Source organism: Myxine glutinosa, chromosome 11 (assembly GCF_964187855.1).
Source record: "Myxine glutinosa chromosome 11, kmMyxGlut1.1, whole genome shotgun sequence".
NCBI classification, from domain to species: Eukaryota; Metazoa; Chordata; class Myxini; order Myxiniformes; family Myxinidae; genus Myxine; species Myxine glutinosa.
In genome coordinates, this window is record NC_136271.1 from 5,451,007 (window position 1) to 5,467,382 (window position 16,376).

At 43.5% G+C, this 16,376-nt stretch overlaps 1 protein-coding gene across 2 annotated transcripts in view; it reads right to left on the bottom strand.

Annotated features, from left to right (window-relative positions):
• RIN2 (Ras and Rab interactor 2) overlaps positions 1–16,092 on the bottom strand; it is a 157,463-nt gene extending 141,371 nt beyond the window's left edge. Inside the window, exons 1-2 of one of the 2 annotated variants that reach the window (XM_068130090.2) lie at positions 15,976–16,042; positions 10,838–10,946 (exon numbers count right to left, since the gene is read on the bottom strand). The gene's annotated coding sequence lies outside the window, so the exon portion shown is untranslated. Of the gene's footprint in view, positions 1–10,837; positions 10,947–15,975 lie in introns of both variants that reach the window. The other variant, XM_068130089.2, reaches the window with a different exon arrangement.
• Between the last annotated feature and the right edge of the window lie 284 nt (positions 16,093–16,376).

Sequence of the window (16,376 nt, forward strand, 5' to 3'; positions counted from 1 at the left end):
TCCATTTCAATCCTATTGCACCATAGAAACACAATTACCATTATTTATGAGTTGATGTGGTTCAGTATATTTAATTTTGAAGTGAGGGGTGGGAGGAGCAGTTATATTTATTTATTATAGTAAGGGGAAGAGTCTGTTTATTGATACAATAAATACTGTATGCGAAAATATCAAATTTATCAATTCTTCAAATACTTTTTAAACATCGAAAGACGAGTAGACTCCAAATATGTTGCTCACACCAAGCTCCAGTTGGAGAAAGGACTTACAAGTCTAAATCTGTCAAGAGTGCAAATAACCCAACCTACTCCACTCCACTCCACTAACTGAAACTAAACGATTTACCCACTGCTACTTACACAACAATCCAAGGAATATAATGTGCCAATGCCTATTGATTTCCAGAAAACACAAAACTGCCTCTGGATGGGATACATGGAAATTCAGTTCCACAGAAGTTTATCTGGAATGAATGAATGAATGAATGATCTGACTGAGTTCTGATCTGACAGGCTGAGTGCAACACCCCTGGTGTTAATTCAGCGATCGACCGGGATTCGAACTCAGGATCCTAGGATCCCAAGCCGGCATCCTAACCACTAAGCCAACACCAGGCTGGAATGAATGAATGAATGAAAAAAAAATGAAAGAATAAAACCAATGAATAAATGAATAAATATATAAATGAATACATAAATAAATAAATAAATAAATAAAATGTTTCCTAACCCTAAAATACTCAAACTTGTGTGAATCGAATCACCAGGACAATAATACAAGCTCATCCGTAAAATACCTTATATCCATACTTTACTGGACTAAACTTTACGTTACCCCCAACGTCACGCTATCAAACTACACAAAAGTTTCCATTACTTTGTAGCTCCAAAATATAGTACAACAATACCAACAAATAAAAAAGGAAATTGGAGTGAAACTATACAAACAGACAGGTATTACATCAGAGAACGCGCTTTTGTGGTCACGTTGTGTCAATTAGGAAAACATTTTGCACGCAATTCCCATCTACCTGCTTTGTTTCCAAAATACAGGAACCGCCTGTGCTGTTATAGGAACATGGATTACTAACAGGAAGCACCTGAACTATTTGTACCAAATACAACAACAAGTACAGATACATTCAAAGTACACCGCCCCCATGCCAAATAATTAAATATCCTCCAGCGCGGCATTGCCGGGCACCGAACCATGCAGCTCATAGACTGTATTGGGTGGGTGAGGTGTGCAATAATTGATTGATTAATTGCATAATTAAAATCAATAAATGATTATCATAAAATATTTTCTTAATCAATTGGCTCGTAGCATAAATAAACCACTGGTGCTTCATCCGAAGCTGTAACTTTTTGAAAATTAATTAAGTCATTAATCAAAAAAAAAAAAAATTAATTGATTAATCAATAAATAATTAATCGATTAATCAATAAATCAAAAATATCCTTTATAGCCACATCACGTGGTCACTGTCGTGTCCAAATATCAGCTCCCTAGCTCCAAAGGTGCCTGAGATAATTCTGCCCAGAAGAGAAATGAAATAAATAAGTACTTAATTAATCGATAATAATTAAGTAACTAATCAATTAATTGATTAATCAAAAAACAAAAAAATACTCATTTTGACAAAGTGCTTGCTCACTATTGTGCCGAAATTTCAGCTACCTAGCTCAAAGGATGGCTGAGATATCGCCCGGACAAACAAGAAAGAAAACAAACAGAGTGAAAACTGAGTACTCCCTTTCAGCGAGTGTCATTGCCGAGCCCCCTTCGTCATTGCCGAGCCCCCTTCGATTCCTGGCAATGACGTTATGCAGTGCCTGGAGATGGCATAGGAAAGGAGCGGTGTACAAAAACAACAACGTGTGGAATGCCAAGAAACCATAACATGGTATCGTTTCTTTAAAGAACAGGTTTACAAGTGTCACATGTGAACAGTGTTTACATGTGAACAAGTGTCACAATTATTTAAAGAAACACCCATATAGCTCCAGGTAACCAGCCAGTCCTCAAACTCATCCATGCAGTTTTATACCCAGGAATTCTGTGATACACATTCTCATATTCCGTCCATCTTTTACAAGGAATTTTGCAATACACATTCTCATATTCTGTCCATCTTTTACAAGGAATTCTGCGATACACATTCTCATATTCCATCCATCTTTTACAAGGAATTCTACGATACACATTCTCATATTTCATCCATCTTTTACAAGGAATTCTACGATACACATTCTCATATTCTGTCCATCTTTTACAAGGAATTCTGCGATACACATTCTCATATTCCATCCATCTTTTACAAGGAACTCTGCGATACACATTCTCATATTCCATATATCTTTTACAAGGAATTCTACGATACACATTCTCATATTCCATCCATCTTTCACAACTTGCACCCGTCCCAAAGGCCGTCATCGTTTGTGAGCAAATGCCTCTGCTCCCATTTAATCGCCAAGCAGCCTGAACCTCCTGCTCTGTCGTTTAGCTCCTCCATGATCAGATTACCTGCATAATATATTTTTTCCTTGAGCTTCAGTTTTGTTTTCTTTTTAACAAACAGGGATAAATTCCTGAGTGAGGTTAGTGTGAAAACTAGAACGACACTCTTTGATGTCAAGATGTCGACCGATATGCCTCAGCCCACATTATTACATCATTATAATACTTGTACCAAGTTTGCTTTGAATCCATTCAGCTGTTCTCAAGTTATCATATTTTTACCTGACGACCTCTGACCTTTGACCTCTTGACCCCAAAATTTAATCGGTTAATCTTTACATCATTATACATACCTGTACCAAGTTTGAATTAGATCACTTCAGCCGTTCTCAAGTTATAGACCTATAACAGACTGACCTTTCACCTTTTGACCTCTTGACTCCAAAATCTATTCAGTTAATCTTTAGATAATTCAACATAGTCACGTGAAAAAGTAAGTACACCCCATGTAAAGTTTTGACTTTTTCAACATATTTCAACATACAGCTATTTGATCTTCATTTCAACAATATTGATAGATAAAGGTGATACAATATAACAAATATCATGAAACATTTACATTTTGCAGTCCATTGTATCTATCTATAATTCCAGTAATCTCTGTACGTTTGTACGTCTGTTTGTCTGTGACCGCTGTTTCTCGACAACCACGGGTCCGATATACTTTTAACTTGCCAGGTATATTGCTGGGGACCCGAGGATGTGCCTTTTCAAGGTTTCATATTAATCGGACAATTACTTACCGAGCTATGTCCAAAAAACGATTCAACCAATCAGAGAGCAGCGAACGATCGCGTGTGCCGAACGTGGAGGACACACTCTGCCTCGGATGGCACATTTGAGAGCGTATTCATTTATTTCACGTTTGCAAACTATGTTGGCGTTAAACTATGTTTTAAAACTAATAAAACCGAATTTGCGATTCATTCGCTTTCCTGCGCGTTTGTGCACGCGATGGCGATTTCTTTACCAAACTCCGGAAGCCGTTCGCTTTGGACCAAACCATTGCATGTAAATAGAGGGGGGGGATTGTCACCGTACTCGCAAGCCGTTCGCTTTGGACCAAACCATTTCATGTAAATAGAGGGGGGGGATATAATTTTAGATATAGATATAGTACGGGCAATGCCCTAGTAATTTAAATAAACATAAATGCAAATTTCGCATGTGGAAAAAGTAAGTACACCCCTACATTTATCACTACTTCAAATACCTAAAATTAGAATCAGGTGCACCAGCTCAGGTGCAAATGATTAGAACATCGTTAGAGAGGATCTTGGAGGAACCTGTCTTATTTAAACCTCAGACATTTCGTTTGGTTTGCTCTTTGTTGCTGAAGTGTGCGGCGGCACCATGCCGAGATCAAAAGAGCTCTCTGAGGCCTTCAGAAAGAAGGTTATAGATGCTATGAGTCTGGGAAGGGATTTAAAAAGATCTCCAAACAATTTGAAATCAATCATTCGACTGTCCGGAAGATCATCTACAAGTGGAGAAGATTCCAAACAACTGCCAACTTGTTCAGGCCAGGCAGCCCTAGCAAGTTCAGCCCGAGAGCAGACCACAAGATGCTGAAAGAAGTCTCTGAGAACCCCAGAATGTCATCACGGGACCTACAGGTAGCTCTTGCCACTGTTGATGTCAAAGTGCACGAGTCTAGCATTAGAAAGAGGCTACACAAATTTGATCTACATGGGAGGTGTGCCAGGAGGGAACCTTTGCTGTCCAGAAAGAACATCAGGGCAAGACTAAAGTTTGCCAACACCAACACTTCTGCAACAATGTGCTCTGGACAGATGAGTCAAAGGTAGAGCTATTTGGCCACAGTACCAGAAGACATGTTTGGCAAAAACCAAAGAGAGAATTTGACCACAAGAACCTGATACCAACTGTAAAGCATGGTGGTGGAAATATTATGGTTTGGGGCAGCTTTGCTGCATCAGGGCACCATCATAGAATCCATGATGAATTCTTCATTGTACCAGAGGGTGCTTGAGGATAATGTGAGGCCATCTGTCGGAAAGTTGAAGCTCAACCGAAGGTGGACCTTGCAACATGACAATGACCCTAAACATACCAGTAAATCCACCAAGGAATGGCTGAAAAGAAAGAAATGGAGGGTTCTGGAATGGCCAAGTCAAAGCCCGGATCTAAATCCCATTGAGAGTGTGGGGGGATTTGAAACAAGATGTGCATGCAATTGTGCATGCTGTGCAACAATTTATTGTTGAATAAATTATTGCAAAGTCAATATTTCATTGTTTTTTGTTCAATTATATCACCTTTATCTATAGGTACTGTTTAAATGAAGATCAAATATTGATATGTCCACACATGTTAAAAAGATTTTTAAAACTTCATGGGGTGTACTTCCTTTTTCCACATGCGAAATTTGCATTTATGTTTATTTAAATTATACAATGGACTACAAAATGCAAATGTTTCATGATATTTGTTATATTATATCACCTTTATCTATCAATATTGTTGAAATGAAGATCAAATAGCTGTATGTTGAAATATGTTGAAAAAGTCAAAACTTTACATGGGGTGTACTTACTTTTTCACATGACTAATTGTACCAAATTTGGTCAGAATTCCATCACTGGTTCACAAGTTATCGTGGTAACAGGATTTTTACCTAGCATGACCTCTGACCTTTAGCCTTTGACCTCGTGACCCCAAAATCTAATCAGTTCATCTTTACCTCATTATACATATCTGCACCAAGTTTGACAAAGATTCCTTTCGTGGTTCTCAAGTTATCGCGGTACCGAAAACCTATCAAGGACAGCCGGACAGACAACCTGAAACATAATGCCTCCGGCGACTTCGTCAGCAGAGCCATAAAAAAAATCCTGACAACCTGTGACTCAAACCCAAGGACCTCATCACTTGCGCGGTAACAGCCCACCAGATATACTCAGAAATTTCTCACACAAACACTGCAAGCACCAATACTTTACTCACACTAAAACTGCAAGCACGAACACTTTTCTCACACTAACACTGCACTGCAATATATAATATTAGATGAAATTGCTATGTTTTGAAAGCCAAAAGCTCGATTATAGAGAGACCTTGTGCCTCTACATCAAGAGATCACATGACATTTGTTTACTCAAATACATTGGATATCAAGACCCTGATGATCGTGTGATCGTTCATTTTTCATCAAAAAGGAGGTCTATGTCAGAATACCAGGTAGGGTTGACTCAGCCTGTCATCCTTCCAAGGTTGGCGAAATGAGTACCAGGGTACTGGGTCCTCTCTCAAGGAGGTTGGTGGCAGGATTTGCACTCTGGCCAACGTAAAAAAAACAAAAAACACCTCATTCCGTAGCACACACAGTGGTGCGTGTCGGGATGGTGCTGAGGATTCGTCCAAGGACGCAGCAACGTGCTGATCCAGCTTACGCTTGTGTGTGTATATATTTATATATATATATATTAGAATCGGGTTGAAATACTTTGTGGAAGTATGTGCAAACCGGATAAGCCGGTCTTGGTTGAAATCCGGACGCAAGCTTCGCAGCTCCATTTACAAGGCGAGTAAAACTGATCAGATAAAGTGTCTGATCGTCAAATTCTAGTATTTCAATGTGTCCACTGCAAGTCTCATGCGTGTTGTACATCTGCTTTTGTGTTACATGTTCGCTTGATTCAGTCGGATACACAGGCCACTTGTACTGTCCAATCCCGCTTTGAACAAACTCGATGAAACGATAATAACTGATAATCAGAAACAATGACGCCATGGGTTAACAGGGTAAGCTGAACGACAATAGGAAGATACAAAAATCAAATGTGGTGGAGTGATTAAAGGGGAAAACAACAACACAACATGCATTTTAAGGCCATTTTCCCTGCTAGAGCGGGGGTTAGCCTTGCGGTCCCCATGACATTCTCCATTTTGCCCTATTTTCTGCATCTCTCCTTGTTAACCCCCTTGCCCGCATTTCTTCTTCCACCATCTTTAGCCAAGTCTTTCTCGGTCTTCCCCGTCCTCCACTTCCTTCAAACATTCATTTCCATCACTCTTCTCAACCAGTCACTTTCATCCTTTCTCAACAAATGACCAAACCATCTCATCCTGTTCCTCTGCACAGCATCAATCGCAGGCTCTATTCCCATCATCTTTCGCAATTCATCATTTGTCTTCCTCTCTCTCAACGATACTCCGCACATCCACCGAACCATTCACATTTCCACCCTTTCCAGCCTTCGTTGCTGCTCTACGTTCATTACCCATGTCTCGCTCCCATAAATCATAACACTTCTCACACATGCAGCATACACCTTTCCCTTCAGCTTCAACAACACTCCACTCCTCGTCAGCACGACACTCAGTTCCCGAAACTTCTTACATGCACATCTCACTCGAGCAACCGTTGCCGAGTCTGATCCACCCTCTCCAATCAGAATGTCTCCGAGGTAGCAAAATGTTTTCACGACTTCCAGCTTCATGCTGTCTCCAAGATCCAACTCAACATTTCCTCCATCTGCAGCTCCCTCTGTGTACACCTTACATTTGAATGTAGCTGCCACACTGGTTAATGACCCTCTCAGACCACTACATTTTTGATGAACCGACTCAGCGCACATTGTACATTGAATGGAGTTCACTCCGACACCCTTCCTGCACACAGCACATGGCCACTTCCCAGTTCTTTCCACCTCACCACATGCTTTACCACTTGCCATCACCTTCGTCTTTCCGATATTCACCTTCAGACCTTTTGTCTCCATACATTCCTTCCACTTGTTCATCTTTTCCTTCAGTCCATCCATACTTTCCGCAATCAACACCAGATCATCTGCATGCAACAACTCCCACGGTAAACCCTCCTTTACGTTCTGAGCCAGCACCTCCATCACAGCTACAAATAGTAGTGGACTTAGTACCGACCCCTGATGCACTCCCACCTTCACCTCAAACTCACCACTGTTCCCGTCCTTCGTCCTTACAGCTGTACGCGCTCTTTTGTACATTGCCATCACTACTCTGATCAACCATTCCTCCACTCCTAACTTCCTCAATGCCCATGTCAATACTTTGTGTGGAACCCTATTGAATGCTTTCTCCAGATCAACAAACACAAGAAACAACTTCTTCCTCTTCTCCATGTACTTCTCCTGCAACTGCCTCACAATAAAGAGCGCGTCTGTCGTTCCTCTTCCTGGCATAAATCCAAACTGCATTTTGTCGATCTTCACCTTTTTACTTATCCTCCTCTCCAACACCCTTTCCAATACCTTCATTCCATGCTCCAATAACTTTATCGCTCGGTACGAGCCACTCTCCAGAGGGTCATTTTTTTTATTTTTTATTTTTGTATGCAAGATTGAGGCTCGTGAAAGCACTAACATTAATCACACAAAGACAAACCGACACATAAAACATATAACATGGGGAGCGGTAGACAAGATGGGGCGAGAGGGGGAGGAACACAAACACAACATCTGAGAGCAGGGACATCGAGAGATCTGTGGGAGGGAGAGGGCTTGGGGGGGGGGGAGGCATGGGAAGGGGGGGATGGGAGAGGTATAAAACGTATGGACACTGCCGGGACTTCCAGGAAAGAAGTTGGAATTTCAAACAAGGTGGATCTGGGGTGAATTAGTGGGGGTAGCAAAGACCAAGGTTTTGGATGGGGAAAGATAAGAGATGGTGGTGAACAGCTGTTTTAAAGACCTGGAGGGAGAAGTGGGATTGAAGGGAGTGTGGGAGTTTGTTCCAGAGGCGGGAGAAAAGAGGAATGAAAGAGTGAAGGTGAGCAGAGAGCTGAGATTTCGGCAGTTTAACCATCAGAGGGTTGCTGGCAGATCTTGTGCGACCTGTAGGAATATTTGGGGGACAAAGCACAGAGAGACCTGGGGGAGCAAGGCCGGAGAGGAGTCCTTTCCTACCTTTCCCCTTGTATAGAGGGACGAGGGTACTCAGTTCCCAATCCACTGGAATGCGGCCTTCTTTCACCACCAGATTACAGATCTCTGTCATTCTCTTCACACCCCAACTTCCTGCTGCCTTCAACATATCTCCCACAATTCCCGTCGGCCCTCCCACTTTTCTACTCATTGCTTTTATCGCTTCCTCAACTTCCTTCTCAGTTATCTTCTCTGCCGGTCCTAAAACTGGGTTAATCTCTATGTTGCCATCCCATTCATTCTCTGTATTCAACAGCATTTCCATATATCTTTTCCATCTTCCTTTAAGATCCTGAATACCGCTCTCTAACCCTCTTCCGAATCCAATCGAAAGGGGGAAACAAAAACCAAAAACAACAACATGAAAAACAAATGAGAAGAACTAGAACGCCACTCAGTAGAGCGCATACTCCCACCGTGGGTCAAGTTGGAATAGTACGATTTCACAAAAGTTTGAGGGAGTAGTTCAGTGACAACACAAGACAGACACTGCACAGATATATATATACATATATATATATATATATATATATATATATATATACATATATATATATATATATATATATATATATATATATATATATATATATATATATAATATGGAAGATAAGGTTAAAAAAAAAAACAAGGCAATTTCACTTACATTTTCGGATTCGGCGTTCAATTCCATATAGAGTGTATTTTGAGGCATGTGTGACTTAAAATAAAATTGTAAGCCAGGAAAAACGTTCATTTCATTCTTTAGGGAAACAACATGTAAAACTGGCCCAAACGTGAAAACAAAACTCGCTCATTTTAAGTCGTACAAGCTAATGCGACCACTCATTCTTCTGGGAAGAATCCCGTGCATGTGCTCGTCACACTTATAAGTCACCTAAGTCTTTATAAGTTCATCAAATACTGACTGCGATTGACATTCGCTGAGGTAAATGTTGATATCTCTTGAGGTAAAAAATAACAAAAAAACAAACAAACAAAAAACAGTTTTAAAGCGTTATACGTATCAAACGATACATTTTATGAAACGGGGAAGCCTAATACACACTTTGGTGGTTTTAAAATGATAGAATGTCTTTATTAGAAAGAAAAAAAAGAACCTTGAAGACGACGCTGCTAAAAAATACACCGCTCTAACGCATAACCATGAGTTTAAACGACATTTCCAACAAATATGAAAACTATTTTCATATCACAATGTTAAATATAGAATACATAGAAAATGTTCAAAAAAAATGAGCCCTATCTTCCAATGGTAAACAATCCTTCAAAAACTTCCTGGATCCGGAATAATATCCTGAGCTTCACCAAAAACTAATCAATTCTTCCTTATCCCAAGGGCAATCATCCCACCAACTTTCATCCAAATCCGTTCAGAACTTTTCCAGATATCTTGTTCACAAACACACGAACACACACACACGGGCAGGAGTAATGAGGGCCTGATAGATTGCTGAGAGCAGGGCATTGGGAACCAGAGGCGAGAAGAGACCGGTCGATGGAGATCCAGAATCCCTATGGTGAATGATCAGCCGTCAATGCAGCGGCAGAGCTGCCCTGAGGTTGACGAGGAAAGGATGGACATGCAAATTCAGATTCAAACATCCAGCCCAAATACAGAACCAACACTAGAACGGCACTCAGTAGTTTACTCAAGTGAGCAGACAGAAACACACACACCTGAGTGATCAACATACTTGTGATGTGAAGCGGAGTGATCATTACTAATGGGCTGCAAAGTAAAATACCTCCTGTTGCCCTCAAACTTACCCTGAATGGCCCGATTGTCATATTGTCAAATGGAATAATGTTAAAAAGCAAAACACCGCATCATTTTAATGGCACCAATGGAAACGGACATAACTGGTCCTCTTTCACAATGGAGAATGGGCATGGCTCAGAATTTTGCAATGAGAAAGGCAAGCTACAACGAGAGAGTCGCACTCCTTTGTGGAATCCGAGTTAAAATGGAATTCATTCTGTAAAGGGGAACTTCCTGATTCTGCAGCCACACATTTGGAAGGAAACCAGAACAAGATGTGTACTATATCCGAATGGCACAATATCTAATGAATCGTCGTTCCAAAACAAGCCTTGCTCGACCTCCGTTCACGCAGCACCATAATAAATGAGTATCTATGTAAATTTGTGGATCACAATTATTAGAAATTTGCACAAAATGCGGAATGGAAAGTGCTCGACATTCTGTCGTCACAAAGTCGACGCACAAGGTCCGTTGCTCTCACATCACAGGACATGTCGGTGGTCTCTCGAGTTTATTCTATTAAACCCCCTTTCCTCTGAGTCTAGCTCCATCTGACATCCAACCCCCCCCCCCCCCCCCCAGCTCCTCCAGTAACACTCTCCCAAAACCTAGGCCTTGCACCCACCTCGGCTCCTTTCGTTCCTCTTTTGCTCCAATTTGCGGAACCATCTTCCAGCAGGGTTTCAATGTCACCCTTCCGTTGACAGGGCTTCAAGCAGGCAGTGTACCAGCATCTGAAGCCACCCGCACACATACACGATGTAACCACGATGTCCCCTTTATACCCACATTAACCCTTGCTACCCTAACCCTCTTTCAGTTCGCAGTGTACTCTTTGCCAGTTCGTTTATGTCCATATTGTGCCAAACTGTTGCCACACCAATTTCCTGCCCAAATACCCTCTTCTGCACTTTGCTCTGCCACAAGACCCAAATAAACCAAGCAACCAACATAAAATTTGAACCATTCCTAAATTATATGGGAACTCTTCGAATAAGCATTATCAATACTTATTTAGGTTCGCTTTCTCGACAAGCAAGGACGGGAAAGCAACACAAGAAGGTCACAGACAAACTTCTCATAGTCATTGTTGTAACGTTTGGATAAATCGGTTTTAAACATGTTTGTCATGAGGGTACGCACAATCACCGTGCGTCATGAGTTTTCTGTAAACATAGAGATGATGTGCTGTACCAAACACTCTAATTAGGTCTCATCTATCCACAGGATATTCTCCCAGAAGGATTTTGGCTTGTTCAGGTGTGTTTTCGCAAACTCCAGTCAGGCTTTCTTATGTCTCTCTCTCTCTCTCTCTCGGCAAGTGCAGTCCTCCTGGGTCTCCTACCATAGAACCCCTTTCATCGAGTTGGCGACGAATGGTGCGAGTTGAAACTGTCGTACCTTGTGTCTGAAGGTCAGCTTGAATCTGTTTGGCAGTTGATCAAGGTGCTTTCTCCGCCATTCAAACAATCCTTTGCTGCAATCTTTGATTAAGTTTTCTCTTGCGGCCACGTCCAGGGAGGTTGGCTGCAGTGCCATGGGCCTTAAACTTCCTGATAACATTGTGTACGGTGGACACAGGAACATCAAGGTCTCTAGAGATGGACTTGTAGTCTTGAGATTGTCCATGCTTGGCGACAATCCTGTGTCTGACCTCCTCACACAATTCTCTGGTTTTCTTTATTTTCTCCATGTTCATTGCGGTACACACACTGACACAAACAGAATGACTCATTGTCTCCATTCAAACTGGTTGAACGAGTGATTTTCATATTGCAGGCACCTGCAACTCACCATAGGTGAGTTAAATTCCAAAGTAAAGGAGAATCACCTGCCTGAAATCTAATTATTTCTAACAACTTCGAAAAGGTGCCAAAAATATTGTCCGGGCCATTTTAGGATTTCTGTGTGGAATAAGCTAAGTTTTAGTAATTTTTTCAGGTTTTTTTTGTTTTGCTCCACTGCAAACCAAAGAAATACACATGTGGATACTAATTTTTTATTTTTTTTTCAACAATTTTTTGAAAGAAATGATGCATTATTTGAAAAAACTGCAGCGGTGCCAATATTTTTCGCCACGACAGTACGTACAATCACCGTTCGCCATGAGGGTACATACAATCACCGTTCGCCATGAGGGTACGTACAATCAACGTTCGCTATGAGGGTACGTACAATCACCGTTCGCCATGAGGATACGTACAATCACCGTTCCCCATGAGGGTACGTACAATCACCGTTCGCCATGAGTGTACGTACAATCACCGTTCGCCATGAGGGTACGTACAATCACCGTTCGCCATGAGGGTACATACAATCACCGTTCGCCATGTGGGTACGTACAATCACCGTTCGCCATGTGGGTACGTACAATCACCGTTCGCCATGAGGGTACGTACAATCACCGTTCGCCATGAGGGTACGTACAATCACCGTTCGCCATGAGGGTACATACAATCACCGTTCGCCATGTGGGTACGTACAATCACCGTTCGCCATGAGGGTACATACAATCACCGTTCGCCATGAGGGTACGTACAATCACCGTTCGCCATGAGGGTACGTACAATCACCGTTCGCCATGAGGGTACGTACAATCACCGTTCGCCATGAGGGTACGTACAATCACCGTTCGCCATGAGGGTACGTACAATCACCGTTCGCCATGAGTGTACATACAATCACCGTTCGCCATGAGGGTACGTACAATCACCGTTCGCCATGTGTACATACAATCACCATTCGCCATGAGGGTACGTACAATCACCGTTCGCCATGAGGGTACGTACAATCACCGTTCGCCATGAGGGTACGTACAATCACCGTTCGCCATGAGGGTACGTACAATCACCGTTCGCCATGAGGGTACGTACAATCACCGTTCGCCATGAGTGTACATACAATCACCGTTCGCCATGAGGGTACGTACAATCACCGTTCGCCATGAGTGTACATACAATCACCGTTCGCCATGAGGGTACGTACAATCACCGTTCGCCATGAGGGTACGTACAATCACCGTTCGCCATGAGGGTACGTACAATCACCGTTCGCCATGAGTGTACATACAATCACCGTTCAACATGAGTGTACGCGTACAATCACCGTTCGACATGTGTACGCGTACAATCACCGTTCGACATGTGTACGTACAATCACCGTTCGCCATGAGGGTACGTACAATCACCGTTCGCCATGAGGGTACATACAATCACCGTTCGCCATGAGGGTACGTGCAATCACCGTTCGCCATGAGGGTACGTGCAATCACCGTTCGCCATGAGGGTACGTGCAATCACCGTTCGCCATGAGGGTACGCGTACAATCACCGTTCGCCATGAGGGTACGTACAATCACCGTTCGCCATGAGGGTACGTACAATCACCGTTCGCCATGAGGGTACATACAATCACCGTTCGCCATGAGGGTACGTACAATCACCGTTCGCCATGAGGGTACATACAATCACCGTTCGCCATGAGGGTACATACAATCACCGTTCGCCATGAGGGTACATACAATCACCGTTCGCCATGTGGGTACGTACAATCACCGTTCGCCATGTGGGTACGTACAATCACCGTTCGCCATGTGGGTACGTACAATCACCGTTCGCCATGAGGGTACGTACAATCACCGTTTGCCATGTGGGTACGTACAATCACCGTTCGCCATGAGGGTACGTACAATCACCGTTCGCCATGAGGGTACGTACAATCACCGTTCGCCATGAGGGTACATACAATCACCGTTCGCCATGAGGGTACGTACAATCACCGTTCGCCATGAGGGTACGTGCAATCACCGTTCGCCATGAGGGTACGTACAATCACCGTTCGCCATGAGGGTACGTACAATCACCGTTCGCCATGAGGGTACATACAATCACCGTTCAACATGAGTGTACGCGTACAATCACCATTCGACATGTGTACGCGTACAATCACCGTTCGACATGTGTACGTACAATCACCGTTCGCCATGAGGGTACGTACAATCACCGTTCGCCATGAGGGTACATACAATCACCGTTCAACATGAGTGTACGCGTACAATCACCATTCGACATGTGTACGCGTACAATCACCGTTCGCCATGAGGGTACGTACAATCACCGTTCGCCATGAGGGTACGTGCAATCACCGTTCGCCATGAGGGTACATACAATCACCGTTCGCCATGAGGGTACATACAATCACCGTTCGCCATGAGGGTACATACAATCACCGTTCGACATGAGGGTACATACAATCACCGTTCGCCATGAGGGTACATGCAATCACCGTTCGCCATGAGGGTACATACAATCACCGTTCGCCATGAGGGTACGTGCAATCACCGTTCGCCATGAGGGTACGTGCAATCACCGTTCGCCATGAGGGTACGCGTACAATCACCGTTCGCCATGAGGGTACGTACAATCACCGTTCGCCATGAGGGTACATACAATCACCGTTCGCCATGAGGGTACATACAATCACCGTTCGCCATGAGGGTACATACAATCACCGTTCGACATGAGGGTACATACAATCACCGTTCGCCATGAGGGTACATGCAATCACCGTTCGCCATGAGGGTACATACAATCACCGTTCGCCATGAGGGTACATACAATCACCGTTCGCCATGAGGGTACATACAATCACCGTTCGCCATGAGGGTACATACAATCACCGTTCGCCATGAGGGTACATACAATCACCGTTCGACATGTGGACGCGTACAATCACCGTTCGCCATGCGGGTACATACAATCACCGTTCGACATGTGTACGCGTACAATCACCGTTCGACATGAGTGTACGCGTACAATCACCGTTCACAGTTCATTAAAGAATAAGATCCGATGAAAACTAACATTCGTGTGGGGTGTGTGTAGATGTGTATGTATGTGTACACGTGTATGTACATGCTTGTGTACGTGTATGCATGTACATGTGTGTGCGTACATGTATACGTATGCATGTGTGTGTGTGTGTGTGTGTGTGTGTGTGTGTGTGTGTGTGTGTGTGTGTGTGTGTGTGTGTGTGTGTGTGTGACACCATTAGAAAAGTGTCACGTGTTCCCCGTCGATCATCGCACACCTGTGCAAACAGAATCAGAAGTTATAATGTGTTAATCTTAACCAGCGTCTCGCTAACTCAATGATAGTTACCAATTGCTGGGATAAAGTACCAGGAGAGTTACCAAAGGTGAATTCGACAGCACATCGTAAAAGTTTACATTGTACCGCATTCAGCATTCCATACATACATATATATATTATTCGGAGGGAGCACGTTATCTCTTCCATGATAACCTTGTCATAAAATCCTGGGTTTCATTCGCGAGGGAATCGGATCCGACGGGACGGCGTTACATGAGTCATGAAATGCGCACGTAGGGTGCCGCATTGTAGAGAACCCTGGTTGCTTCCTGAGAACCCGCAACGCTGAGAGGCCGGTTCATTATCAGAAGAAGAAGAAGACTAACCATACATGTATTGCCGTGTTACGTTTAACTAAACGCCGTGTCGAACAGGAACAGGTCATTGCGTGCTTACTGGGACTCGTCGAATCCTCCTGTCATAGATCACCTCCGTAATAAGGGCAGCATCACGAGTTTGACGACTTCAAGAACAAAAGGACAAGTGTGACGTACGTAGCTTTGAGTAGATCACCAAAAACGACAACAAAACAACGAATAACCACAAACGGCCTTTCGCTGCGCTAGGAAAACCGGCGACATGAGGAGAATGTAAGGAAAGTGTTCGGGTTTTACCAGGATGAACGCGGAGACGGCAAGACGTCCGCGCCGCTCACACGAACTTGAATCCCTCCTGCTTGAACATCACACCACGCCCATTCTACCGGCCACACCCATAATATGGCAGACTCCGCCTACACTGCAATTTGAGATCAGTGAACTTGAGCACGCTCCGCCTTCTACACGCCACGCCCATTATTGTAAGCTCCGCCTTCATCTACTTGACGCTTCCGTCCATGCGCGGCTGCGCGCACGCCCCACCTACTTTGCTGCGCGCCAGATGCGGCTTCGCTTGCCGGGCGCCTGCGTCTCACAGGATATTCTTCCGGACGTTTCTCGTTCCTCTTCGACGTCTTCGTCCTTCGCAGTTCCGCCGCTTCTTTACCGCAGGCTGTGGCTGTTACTCTCGGCCTTTC